Genomic DNA, 13,960 nt, shown 5'->3' with positions numbered 1-13,960 from the left:
TGGCTTGAACTCCACACTCTCTCCAGTACTTTTTTTCAACATGGAACTTTTCCTGCATCTCAGAGTTTTGTCTTGTGTTGTTTTTTAATTACTATTATCATTTGCTATTGTGCCACATGAAGAATAGACATTGGATATGTTGTTTCATTCACACTGGTTACAGTAGCCAGTGGACAAAATGGAATCTGTTCAAGGTTAAGTTGTGTTAGAAAACACCCATGCCCCGGAATATTCATATTTTGGAACAAATGCCTTTTGTTTTCTTTGTGAGAAAAGAAAAACAGCTCTGTTCAGTTCAATTGTGTAGGAGGCAGTCTACAAGTGCATCTAAACATAAATGAAAATGAACTGACAGAGGCATCAAGAGGGGCCGCTTTAAATAGAATATTATATATAATAATACAGTTGCATAACTGACCATAACCCTAAAACACATTTGTTTTGCGTTTAGGGATCACACGAAAATAATAACAATAATACAAATAAATCTACTTGCTGAAGTTATCTACAGCAGAGTTTATTTGCCTTATTTGTATTGTTGGAACATTGGGATTATGTCCAATGCCATTGATGGTTCTACACCTCTACACTGTTTAGTGACATTATTCTGTATTTGTAATGCATGCCCTAACAATAACAACATACATTGCAAATGAAAATGAAAAGTCTACTTAACCATACAGACTATTACTGTATTATATTATATTTTGGTTGGATTTCATAGTACAGTTGTAGGTTATTTAAACATATATGAACAAAAAGAAAAGTAACCATTCCTAGTGCTAGGCTAACTAGGAATTTACAATCTGCCTAACCAGAAAATAGTTACTATGAGTAAGCAATGTATTTACAGCAACAGCTGGGTCCGATAGTATAGCCACTGTACACCAGCCTTACTGACTCAGTGAAAATATTCCATAGTAATGATGAAACACTTCAGCTATGCTAATTCCATAGAGTAAAGCGTGAATGGGTGGGTGAATGCCATCATCTGCAAACGTGCCTCCTTACTATAGTATGTGGCCTAGATGGAGGTGAAATGTTTGCACAGTTTCAACAATTTCAATCACTCTGCTGTCATTGTTGCGCCATGGAGAGGGGCACTGGGAGGAGGATATATTTGTCTTATAGGGCCCGTACTGAACACAGTAGTGCATCTGTTATTCCTATAGGGAAGGGACTCAGTCCAAGCGCCCACTGACCTGACAGTGATAGAGAGCAGGAATGCAGAGAGTGGGTCGACCACACTGCATGTGCCCTCGTGTCAGAAGAGCCTTGGCTTTGTTCCTGGGGCCGGAGGGTTGAGAGAGAGCGCGGTGGAAACAATGGCGGCCATGGATGAGAGCTGTGGGACACAAACATGGGAGACATCCTTGAACCCCGGGTGGAATGTTGATCTAGACCAAGACGCCCACCAAGAGAGGCAGCTAAATAGCTGCTACTTCACTGGGCATTGTGAGTTGAAGAACCCACCAGTGGAGCTGGGAGGGGGAAAGAAAGCCATCCTCTGTTCCATAACATGTGGGGAAAGAGAATGCAGGAGATGGTTTGATTGGACTTGATTAAAGATAGTACAGTACCTGCATACCCAATCAGACAACAGATCTGGAACATTTTTCACTCTCCTACATGCCCTAAAATATAATCTCTATACTCTGTAGTACAACTTTGTTGCTCGTCGAAAAAACTGATCTATAAGTGAAAAACATGGCAACCTGCAAGCATCAGTGCATCACGTCACATGTCACTTGAAGATAAATTATTCAGTAGCCTAATCAGGCCTAATAAAAACCTTAATAGCAGCAGGGCCTTGAGAATACCCTCAGGGCACGGACACAAGAGTGCATGATATTGTTAGGAGACTAAACAAATGATAGCATTATACTCCAGTCCGGTACCATGTCCTGCTGCCAAATGTTGATTGAATCACTGGCTTTCTACCACCCAGGCATTTGCATTGACTTGTTTACCAGTTAAATGATCACTCTGAGGGTGTCATAGCTCATGCTATTAGATCATACATCTATACAAATGTCAACTGGGAACAATGGCCAATTTTCACAGACTGAACTGAAACACTACACAAATACTGAAACAAAAAAGTCTTATGGTGTCTAAAATGGTCTTATAGTAGCAAAATATCCTGTTTGTGTATGTCTAATATCAAATAATTTCAATAATGTTTTAAACACAAGACAGGTCTACATTGTGGCTCACATGGATCTCAGTCTTCATATTAAGTAAGTAGTAGCCTTGCCAAGCCATGAGGCCCATAGGGCAGGAGCCTATCTCCTGTTTCTGTAGTGTGAGGCAGCTTGATGTACAAGTACACCCCCTGGACATGATGCTAGTATGTCGCAGACTTCATATTGACAGCCTGCAAAGATTTCAGTTCAATCTGAGAGCCATTGACTTCCATCATAACATTATTTAAAGTTAAATATCTCAGAACATTATAAAAAATACACGTATATGTAAAGAAGGTGGTAGGCTACTTCTTTACAATTGACATTAAGACGCAACAAAATATCAGTACATCCATTAATCAAATCCAAATCTAATAACAATGGTTCTCAAAGTGTGGTCTTTGAGGGGGTTCCAGGTACGTGGTCCCCAGCTAAATGAGGTAATCTAGCATCAAGTACATATTAATTTGACCGTCCTTGACATGAAACAGTTAGAGAAATACTTACAACATTTTGTAGGAGGAGAAAGGGGGGAAGCATGGGAATGTGTTCTTGGCCTCAGCGTCCATTTGATGTCATCAGTTGACAGTTACTGGTGATGAATAGCTGTTGTCATCTATAGGCTACAATGACAGCAGACAGGGAGGTCATTCAGGGTTACACATAGAGGGATATACAGTAGGCTGACAGGAAATAGGGAGAGAGATGGGAGGTGACATGCAGTAAAGGCTGTCGGGATCGGAGTGGAGCCTGCGACACACTGCCGACAGGACTACCAGCCAGGGTGCCTGGACCGCTGAGCCACAGGCCAGGCCCGTCAGTGCTTTTATGCCAACTCAATGTCCGTGATTATATTTCAAAGCAAGGTTTGTTTAAAATATACAAGAAAGGCAGATGATGCTATGATTTGTGACCTGATGTTATCTAATTTCATGTAAACAAGTCTTTTATGGGATATAGCTGTCCTATTTTCCTCATTTTAGAAATGTTTTTGTCCTCCCTGTTTTAAGGCATGACTCTGCAGGACAGAAATGGGTTTGTCTGTGAGTCCATCAGTGAGTGTATGTCTGGGGATAATCTAGACTCTTTATTTTTATTCTGTTTATTGATAAGCACTTATTCAAACAGTTGTACAACAGAACCGGGAGGTTCATTTACAGTACAATAGTCATTTACAACATTATTGTACTTTTGTTTTGTTTCTCTCTCCGTACATTTAACTCTCCCCTCTCAGTGTTCAGTTTCATTTTTGTTTTACAGTAATTCTTGTTCATCTTCTAGACTCTAAGCCAATGGCAGTTGGATTGGGAAGAATGTTGCCTAATTACGTAGTACGTCAAGATATGTCATACTGTAGATGACTGTCATCTCAGACTGGCTACATGAAGTCTGAGATCCACATGGGAGCCACCTAATACATCCTGATACTGATCCTGAAACTTTGTTTGAAATAGACACCCATGGGGGGGGTACTACCTGTGAGTGGGGAGTGTTGGCTGATTAATGAATACCAGCCACGTTGTCATTAGAATCTGTCTTGTTTTTATTTAAAGGCAAAATAAACCAAATTCTGATGCGTTTTTGGATAGGATTGAACTATATATTCTATGACTGATTAGACACAAAGTGAAATTATTTGTCACTGATGAAACTCAGTAATAAGAGCAGATGCATGCATGTGGATGTATGCAAATGAAACAGTAATGTGTACTCATATGACCATTACATCTATCCACTATGCCCCCTAGGGGACATAGTGGGTAGATTTATTTTCAGGGGTAGGTAAAAAAGGGGGGTAGATTTAAAAGAATACGGTATATATATACAGGATGACATTTTTATTTATTCATTCTATATCCCTCGAGTGGTGTGATACTGCATTAATAAGAAAATGCACTTCCTTTTTAAACACAAACTACTAATTCATTGTTTTGCTCACACTTTCAGACTAGCTAGCCTGCTAGCCCACATGCTTTTCACCCAATTGCATATATGCATTTTTTCACATTTAGATATTTTTCCAGTTTCTGAATTTAGGCATTCATCTTTCACTTTGTTCTTTCTAGCTTTGGCAGCACAACCACATTAACATTTTTCAAGTGCATTTCCTATACTAAGACCAAATTAGCTAAAACCACTGAAGCATAGGCTAATGCATTATTTATTTGTTTCAGTGAGTTGCCTGAATTTATTGACGACGATGTTAACGATGCTTGCTTGCTATTAAGTGTATAGTCTGGAAGTCTGCTGTATTAGGTGTGTTAGTTAATATATGTGTTAGGTATTAGTGGTTTCATTATTATTCACCACAGTGACAATATCGAGGCTTGCTTAGGGCAAAAGCCAAAAATTATCGTTACTTGGCTGGCTATCACGGTGCCAAGCTTGAAGCTCGAGAGAGGAGCAAGGGCTCAGTGGCCAGGCATTAGCCTACAACATGATTGTAATTGGGAATTGACGACATGGGCCAATAAAACGTGAATGAGGGGGGGGGGGGGGGGAGTGTTGCAAAAACCGCATTTGTTAGAAACCAAATGGACAGGCGATTTAGCACCACCTGTGGTCTTTCTGCGCACGTAATTCATTTCAGCACCATGGACAGCTCGGCAGCTCTCCACGGTTCTGAAATCAATCATACTCTTATAGATCAGACATGATTAATAAATATCTGGAATTAAATACAAATCAACAAATACAAATAAACCACTATCATCTTCACATGCTTTACTACATGGATCATTTCACACTTTTTTTCTTAGTCCTCTAAGGGATTTCAGCAGTTAATCTATAGAGGGTATATACGGTGACAAATTACAGTTTGTTGCCCAAAGCAAAAATACAATTTACCATATGCATTTTCAGAAACATAAGCTAACTAAAATATTACAGCATACCCATAACTGGGACAGGTACACTGCCCCCAAAATTACAAAGATTTATTACAGCTCAATAAGGACCTCTTATGCTGTATACATCTGTAATTTTTCCATCTTAATTGAACCCAAGTGTCACATCATTTATTTTATATTGACCTTTGACCAACCAAAAAATAATACCTTTTGTTCCCTTTTGTTCTATTCTTAAATAGCAACTCTATAGTTTTGCATTTGAATTGGAGGCTTAATTTTTGTCTTTCTTTGATGGAAACGGCGTAACTAGAATGTACACACTCAATCACCTTATTTACTCTGTGTTGGTGCAGTCCAGGATCACTGGAACTATCTAGAAGATTATGCCTCATCCTAGAAAATCTTCATGATTTGAGTCATTTTCTAAAATCCACCTGTTGGTGGCACTGTAACTGGCCAATGTGAAAAGGGTGGGATATATTCCTCAGCCTAGTATGAAAGTCTGTGAAAGATTCCACGTAAATTGCATGCCTTCATGATTTGAGTCATTTTCAAAAATCCACCTGTTGGTGGCGCTCCAGGTCCCCAGCTAAATCTTTAACTCTAACAAGTACTGTACTTTTGGAATGGAACACCTTTCCAGAATGGAATTTCAGGGCCTACTGTACTTTTAGACAGACATAGCAGAATAGTACAACAACAACTAATTTCAGTAACAATGGAGGAATGGAACACCTGGAACACCTTTGCAGAATGGAATTTCCAGCCATTCATTATCCATGCATAATTTTAATTTGACCAACAACAACAACAAACTGGTTCTAAATGTTCTCCTTTGACAAACAACATTGATTCTAAATGTTCTAATATGAGAAATAAGGTAAAATAAACATGAAATAAACATGGGGCGAGATATCCACGCTGTGGGGCGAGATATCCACGCTTTGGGGGCGAGCTATCCACGGCTTGGGGCGAGCTGTCTTCACTTTTCGCGGGGGCGAGTTGGCAAAGGGGGAGATGACCTGTTTGTTACCTTTTCGACGAGGGCGGCGCAAATATCAGTAATTTTAGGCATGTTTGTCATCGTCATGTGTCATATGTCACGTGTGCAACATGACAACTGTTGTAAAGTAGGCATATTGCACATAGTGACAACTAAAGTCTCTGTAATGTTTATGTTGTAGCCTACTATTACCTACTAAAAAAACCGATCAGTGCATTCTACCAACTTCCGGTCCAGGACTTGGCCCCATGAAGTGAACGGAGTTGTCGTATTTCTGTCGTATTTCAATGGCTCTGCTGTATCCTATCTTGTTTTAATCACGTTGAGGAAGGCCGTGTAACTGCTGCTGGGTCTTCACTCTTCTCTAAACAAGAAGACATCCTAAAAGGAATTCAAGTGAGTGCTGGTGGTAAGTGTGGTCTTTTTTGTGCAAATAATCTATCGTTTTCAATACACAACAACAAGGTTGATCATTATGATTATCAATTATCATCCTAATTACCATGAATGACCTATAAGCACACCGCGGCCATCTTGCCATTAAAAGTAACAGATTGTATGAAACGACTTCAAACTCACCAACATTGCAGCTGTATGAAAAGCTTGAATTATCCTCTTTCTATCTGTAAAGTGTTTGTTTCATAAAAATCCACTGACATGTTATGACATATTATGAGCTACTTTCTGTCAAGAAATTCTGTGGATATGTACGGCTTGGGATATCCGTGGATATGCTCCGTTCTAAAAACGACTTATAAATCCTAAAGCAGCTGTTTATACTTTACTGTGCAACGGTCCTATGCTGGAAAATAGCAGATATGCAAACTCACAGCACATCTCATTCAAGACACTGAACTTGCAGATCTGCCATTTTTGCCATCCAAATGCATTATATGGTTAAATGGGCCCTAAGAGATGCAGAAATTAATTAGAAAGTGCCCTTCTGGGCACAGGTCTCCACCAGGAGGATAGGAGAGTGTGTGATGTTTGGCAAAATGTTTAGGAGTAATTTAAACATGTTTGTTTGGGGGTGTGTGTGTGTGTGTGTGTGACTGTGTGTGTGTGTGTGTGTGTGTGTGTGTGTGTGTGTGTGTGTGTGTGAGATATTGCAATATAGCTATATAATACAAAGAATGACAAAACCACTAGTCTATAAATCAGTCATTGAATTATAGTCACTATTCGCACCTTGTATTTATTTTGTGTAACAGTGTAACAAATAGCTATAAATTAACCTCAGTGGGTAAACAACTACCCCCCCCTCACTCAAACAGAAACAGTTTGAACCTGTGATGACCAGTAGATGTCAGGCTTGCACAACCATACAGGTGAACAAGTCCTTCAAAGGCAAAATTGAACTGTGTAGCCTATGTCTGTCTGATTGAATTGTTTGTGTGCAAGCATACTAGTCTATAAGTTATTTGTGTGTGTGTGTGTGGGGGGGGGGGGGGGGGGGGCTATGCTGTCTGTAAGCGATTTAGGGTTCGATTCGATGAAAAGGACTGATCACAATCACCCTTCACATCTCCTGCCCCAATCTCTGGTAAATTAATTTCTTGACGCCTGATGCTAATCAATACGGTTGCCTATCCTAGCTCTAAATGCACTCGCTTAATAAGTCCCCCTCCCCATTTCTCATTTCACAGACTCAGTGGCAGCTGAGGTCTCTATTCATCCCCTGGGACCCTTTCCCCCCATTGTATGTGTCATAAATAATATGGGCTAATTAGATATGAATTGATTGTGTGTAGATAGCTGACATTTCATCCATCACTCTAAAAGCTCTTTAACAATAGATTACCACCTAATAATTCCCTGTGGAGCCCAATTGAATGCAGTGAGAGAGGTGTTACTTCACTGGTGAAGGGCTGTGTGGGGGGCAGGGATGTCATAAATCTGCTGAATAATAAATACACTTCCAATCCATTATTTCATCGCTTGAGGTGATGTTATTAATATATAGCGTTTGGTTATGAATCATCATAGAGCTTTATTTCATGGGTGAGGTGTGTGGGCTTATGGTATTATGAATGAATGTCATTCAGAATAAAGATAATGTTTAGGATACTATACGGTCTTCATAATAAAACATATACACGTGTGTGTGTGTGTGTGTGTGTGTGTGTGTGTGTGTGTGTGTGTGTGTATGTCCCCACTGTACTCAAGACTTTACAAATATTTTGTTAGTAGTACAAGTGAAGTGTTTAATTCATAAATGAGATATCTGGAAAACATTGACATCTACTGTTTGTCTGTATGAGGAGGTTGAGCTAATTATGAAAAATGACAGTGGTAGCTATCTTCCCATCTATGCCTACATAAGTGATTGGTTACTGTTACTGTTTCAAAGCTTTTTGCTAAAATGAAACAACATTCTGTAGAACCTACTTACAGTAAATAAAGCCTTGGTGGGAGCCGGTCTTTGGGTGAACTCTAATGTTTTAACCAAAGTATTGTTTAACTTTTGTATTATTTAATTTAGAAAAGTGTAATTACTTCTAGTGGACACATTCCTCTCTCTAAGAGTTTCAGTTATTATTCATAACATAAATATATGCAGTCAAAAAAGGACATTCACAATGAAGTGCATCAATGCACATACACTCATAGACCATGATATGCTGAAAGCTTTTTTTTGTCTTCAGATTCAGAAAGTAAATTATTACAAATTTTAAGCAATTCTAGGCCAGTTAATCTAGAATTTGACCCAAAATAAATTGCAATAGTAATCGTTCAAGGTTTCTTTATGATCCTTAGGGTCATAGCCGTCTTCACAAATGTGATGAAGTGGCTATGGCTCAAGGAGTGTTTTTCATGCAAAACGAATGCTTGGAATTGTTTCAGAATCATGAATAACCCCTAGTTTGACATGTCACATGCTACTAAAAGCATATTTTTTGCCTTAGGTTTTCAATGGTACCCCAACCCCTGAATTTACCATGATCCAACATTTATATACTAATCAATTTTTAATATGTTATTTGGATGACCCTAAGGATCACAAAAAACCTTGAACAATTACTATTGCAATTTATTTTGGGTCACGCCCCTTTTTAGCTTAGCGTAGATTGACTGGCCTGATGAAAGTAGAAGAAGCAGCAGTATCAACACACGTAGTTGTGGCAGAGGACAGAGGTGACATAAGAGAGGACTCATCTGAGACAGCACGTGGCTTCTGATCTCTATCCACCTGCCCAGGACTCAGCCCTGTAGTGCATTTTCCTGTAGATCTGAGTTTAGCCCAGGAGAGTGGCGACAGCCCTGTGCAGAGGTTTTGGCTGTCACCCCCTCTGATTAATGGCCCTGTTGAAACATGTCCAGCCACATTAGAGCCCCATGTATCTCCGGCAGTCCACACAGGCCCACGCTCCTTTGTTCTGATGGGAAATGGTGTCAGCCGCTGCACTGCTGCTTGCACAGAAACAGATAAAGATTTACTGTCATCAAGCCAGATTAAAGCGCACAAACGTAGACATTGATTTCTGAGAAGAGAGAGAAGAGGAGAGGGGGAAAAAGGGCACATTTTGGGGAGGAAACTCATTCCAGGGCTGGCGGAGATATGATCAGCTTATTTGGGAGGAGGATAATATGGGGCCCGTCTCCCAGAATGAACTTTGAAAGAAGTAAATTGTAAATATTGATTTCTGAAATGAACTGTCAATCTCACTTGGCCAGATTATTCCTATCATCTTGTTGAGAAGGGGCCAATGAATTCAAAACTGCTGACAAAGTGGGGGAATTGTGTGGGTATTTCTGTTACTGTGTGTGTGTGTGTGTGTGTGTGTGTGTGTGTGTGTGTGTGTGTGTGTGTGTGTGTGTGTGTGTGTGTGTGTGTGTGTGTGTGTGTGTGTGTGGCAGTCAAGAGAGCTTTATTCATGGCAGGGCCCCCACCTTAACGCTGGTTGTTCAATTTAATCAGATAACAGCTGAGATCTCATCGACGGTTGAAAAATGAAATGAACTGTGACTCCACGTCCAGATCACTGCTCTTATCCAGGCAGAGATCATTGTGAAAAAACGAGGTGGGGGGTAGCGGATGTCCCATAGCAGCTCAGGCCACTCCATTACAGGGCAGCATAAGAGGCAAAATTGGTGAGAACAAAGCTATCTTTCCTGCCTCACCCCAGGGTCATGGCTAAGGGGCAGTTTGATGGGCTGTCGGACATGTTGAAAGGTCATCGTATTACAGTTTAAGAGGAATGTGGGAAAGACGCATGAAGCTAGAACATGTGTCCTGAACCTGATGTTCCCATCCTATTGTTAATTTACTCTTCCCTCGCAGCAAAGCGTCTGTTGGGCAATTGACCATTTTGGACCACAACACATTTCATAGAGTATAGTTATAGGGGGAGAAAAAGGAAAAGAAAAGGAGGGGGTTCAGTCAGTGCAAGAAGTCTCAGTAAAACAATTTCACCATACAGTTTGAAAATGTAATAAGTTCATTGTCCAGGCCATTAATGTCTTGTATAGTAAGCATGCCACTCATATTTCCACAATGTCCCTGATTCAATTCCTGAACCCCTCCTTTCTGCCCTCGCTAATCGCTTTCTTGTTTAACTCCACTGTCCTCTCCTGTTAGGAAAAACAACAACATTGTACAAATAACCTTTGATAATATTTCTGTTAAAGAGTTTACGTCTAAAATGGCAAATGTCTATTATTTAGAAATAAAAATCTTACCTGATGTGAAATATTGAATCAGGTTCAGGTTCAGGTTCATTTATTTGTTTGTCCCCGTGGGGCGATTTGGTTTACAGCAAGGCATAACACAGGCAGGTAACATGAAACACAAAAACACAGCAAAAAGGCACATAATACACATAGAACATTTAAAACAGGATGGCAGTTCAAGGTATCAGTGTAACATTATAATTCATAACTTTTCCAGAAAGTTGTATAAAAATATCTGTATAACATAGAAGATTTAGTTAATTGTTGTATGTCCTTACACTTATTTGTAACAATAATTTGTGCGTAATCCAAGAGAAGATGTTTCCCCCCCATTGAACGACCGCTGTCACTTCCTAACAAGAACATATTTTCAAGAAAACATTTTCACGTCGTTGCACGTTGGCTATAGGCTAGCACACCATTGCACTAGGCTAGGGCACTAGGGGTATACATACATGAATTGGGCTACTACAGAATATTCTTAGTCCAAATCATGAGGTCTGAACACTAGACTATTCAGGGCCCCTCTTCATACAGTAGGTGTTGTTTGCTCCTGTCATATAATTTCGGGTTATAACATGAATGATTAAATGCTGACATCTAGTGTTGTGATGAATAGCTTGTTCAACAGTGCATCAGGTGAATGTCAGTGAGGGTGAATTATGACTTTGCTAACCCATGCAGCATAAAGATTAGCTTGATGGAGGTGTTTCCGGGATCAGGACACCATAAATTACATTTCATTATCTGACTACAAATTCTGACCTTGTCAAGTGATTTTGTGATAGTATACCTTTTTAGTTCCATCGTAGCCTACTATTACTATATATTATTTCTCATTTCTCTTATCAAATAGTATTATTTGGGGGGGGGGGTAATTTTGTAATTCAATAAACAGGTTTTTCAACAGTTATAAAAATCAAGTTCATCCCATTACTTAATAAATAAATTACATAATTTCTGATTTTATTTTATCATAATGACAAAATACAAACACCCACTAGGTGGTAGTATGCTCCTATGTAAATCATTTACAAATGGCCATAGAATGTGTCCCAGAGATTAGTTCAATGGATGAAGTAAAGTGAATGTGGACAACCTACTGCATTGGCTGCATTGCCTTTGACTTGCTGTCAGTAGCATTTGCCTCTCTGCTCATTCTTTTCCTCTTCAGCCTGGTCTTTGATCCATCAACAACACAGCAAATCCACACAATCCCACTTTCAATTACACTGAAAGCACTTGAGTTAAAGTAATACTAATGGTGCTCATTTTCAGCTGTGCACCACAGCATTCTCTTGACTGTTTCCATCATTTATCAGCATTTTGTGTTGGAATGTGTTGACTCGGCTCGAAAGTTGTACAGAAGATAACAAAGTTCTTGGGTTTTGAACAAGCAAACGTTCTGGTAGTATGGAACATAAATGTATGTCATTCAGACGTGTGTGTGTGTGTGTGTGTGTGTGTGTGTGTGTGTGTGCGCGCGTGTGCATGCGCATATCACTGTGCACACTGTATGCAATGCAGTTCATAGTGTAGGCTGGGGGGGCTGTAGAAACACTCATTCATTGAGACAAGAAATGACTGATCACTTTGCCATTCATCTTAATTGATCAAATGAGTTGTGCAGATTTTATCTCTCATTTTGACAAATGAATGTCAGAGAGGCCAATAGCTTTCAGCAGCTGGGTCTGTGCCAATCAAAACCAACAGCAAAACACAAGGACAATGCCTCCAGCATGTAATGTCCTTTAATTGCCATTTACATACTGGGTTAATCATTATTGTTATGTCCCCTTGTGTCTACAGTTGCTACTTTCTGCCATGTGTAGCCTTTCTCTCTTTCTCTCTCTCTCTCTCTCTGTCCCATGTCTCTTTCTCGCTTTCTTTCCATTCCATTTTCCCACTACAGAATAAAAGTTAAAGTTTTGTCAGAAATGTTGCTCTAATGGTGAAGCCAGTTCTTCTTCTTCTTCTTCTTCTTCTTCTTCTTCTTCTTCTTCTTCTTCTTCTTCTTCTTCTTCTTCTTCTTCTTCATCATAATATTAATATTATTTAAATCACAGGTCTCTCATTCTTACCTGACACGTTTTTCAATGCTAATTAAATCCATGCATGTACTTACTTGCCTGCGTGAAATTACATGAAACTGTAAACTTTTATAAGCTATGGCCAGGTCACTATCAGCCGGCCTGACCTTGGTTTATCTACACATCCTCACGCCACAGAGTAGTAATGACAAATCATGGATGTTTACTAATGATCGGCATTAATGGTTTCATTTCAGTTGTAATTTGATGTGTTTAAGAGCTCTAGCTGTTTATTGTTCCATTTGCACATTCTGTTAAAATGTTAGAGAGGGCCAGCCAATCGTTATTAATTAGGGTCATTGTGTGTGTGTGTGTGTGTGTGTGTGTGTGTGTGTGTGTGTGTGTGTGTGTGTGTGTGTGTGTGTGTGTGTGTGTGTGTGTGTGTGTGTGTGTGTGTGTGCGTGTGTGCGTGCGTGCGTGCGCGCGTGCGCGCGCGCGTGTCCTGGGGCTGCATACCCAGGGTTTCTGTCTGTGTTCATGTGTTTAAGTGTGTGGCTGTGTGCTATATGTTTCAATTCATGCATATAAATAACAGTTTTGAAGTAAAAAATAAATTGCTTATGAATCGGTTATTGTTGGCGAGTGACACCCTCGTGCAATGAAGCTTAAATTAGGCTTAACTTGTGCGCCGTTTCGTAAAGGGACAAAATAATGAGAGCCCTGGAGCAACATTCACCAAGCTGTGACAAAGGTCCATTACCTTGTCCGATCGTACCGGTTTTGCGATCTATTAGCATCATCTAAAAGCTGCATTAGGATGAGGGGGGGATGCTCATAAACAGAGCAGTCAGATCAGGGTCCTTTTAATGGGTTCATTGGTTTTACATGTAACCTCTCTGGCTTATTCCCCTGGATTTGTAGGTTAATGCATTTTCAAGTACCCACCAGACAACACTCAAATGACAATGGAGTACATACATCAGCCGTTAAAGTGAGTATGGACGCACCAGTAAATTGATATGGCAGCTGATAAGATAGCTTTTAGAGACTGACCCATGTATCAGGAAATATATGCATTCGGAATTAGTGTAATAGATTAGAAAATGTCTCTTTAAACATGTTTAAATTAGTGTAACACACACACACACACACACACTCTTATAGGTTAGGGTCAGAGGGTTAAACTGACGCATAATGATATTCAATACATCATGCTAAACC

This window comes from Protomyctophum bolini (assembly GCF_963924005.1).
Source record: "Protomyctophum bolini genome assembly, chromosome: 17".
Taxonomy (NCBI): Eukaryota; Metazoa; Chordata; class Actinopteri; order Myctophiformes; family Myctophidae; genus Protomyctophum; species Protomyctophum bolini.
This window is presented reverse-complemented; position numbering follows the sequence as displayed.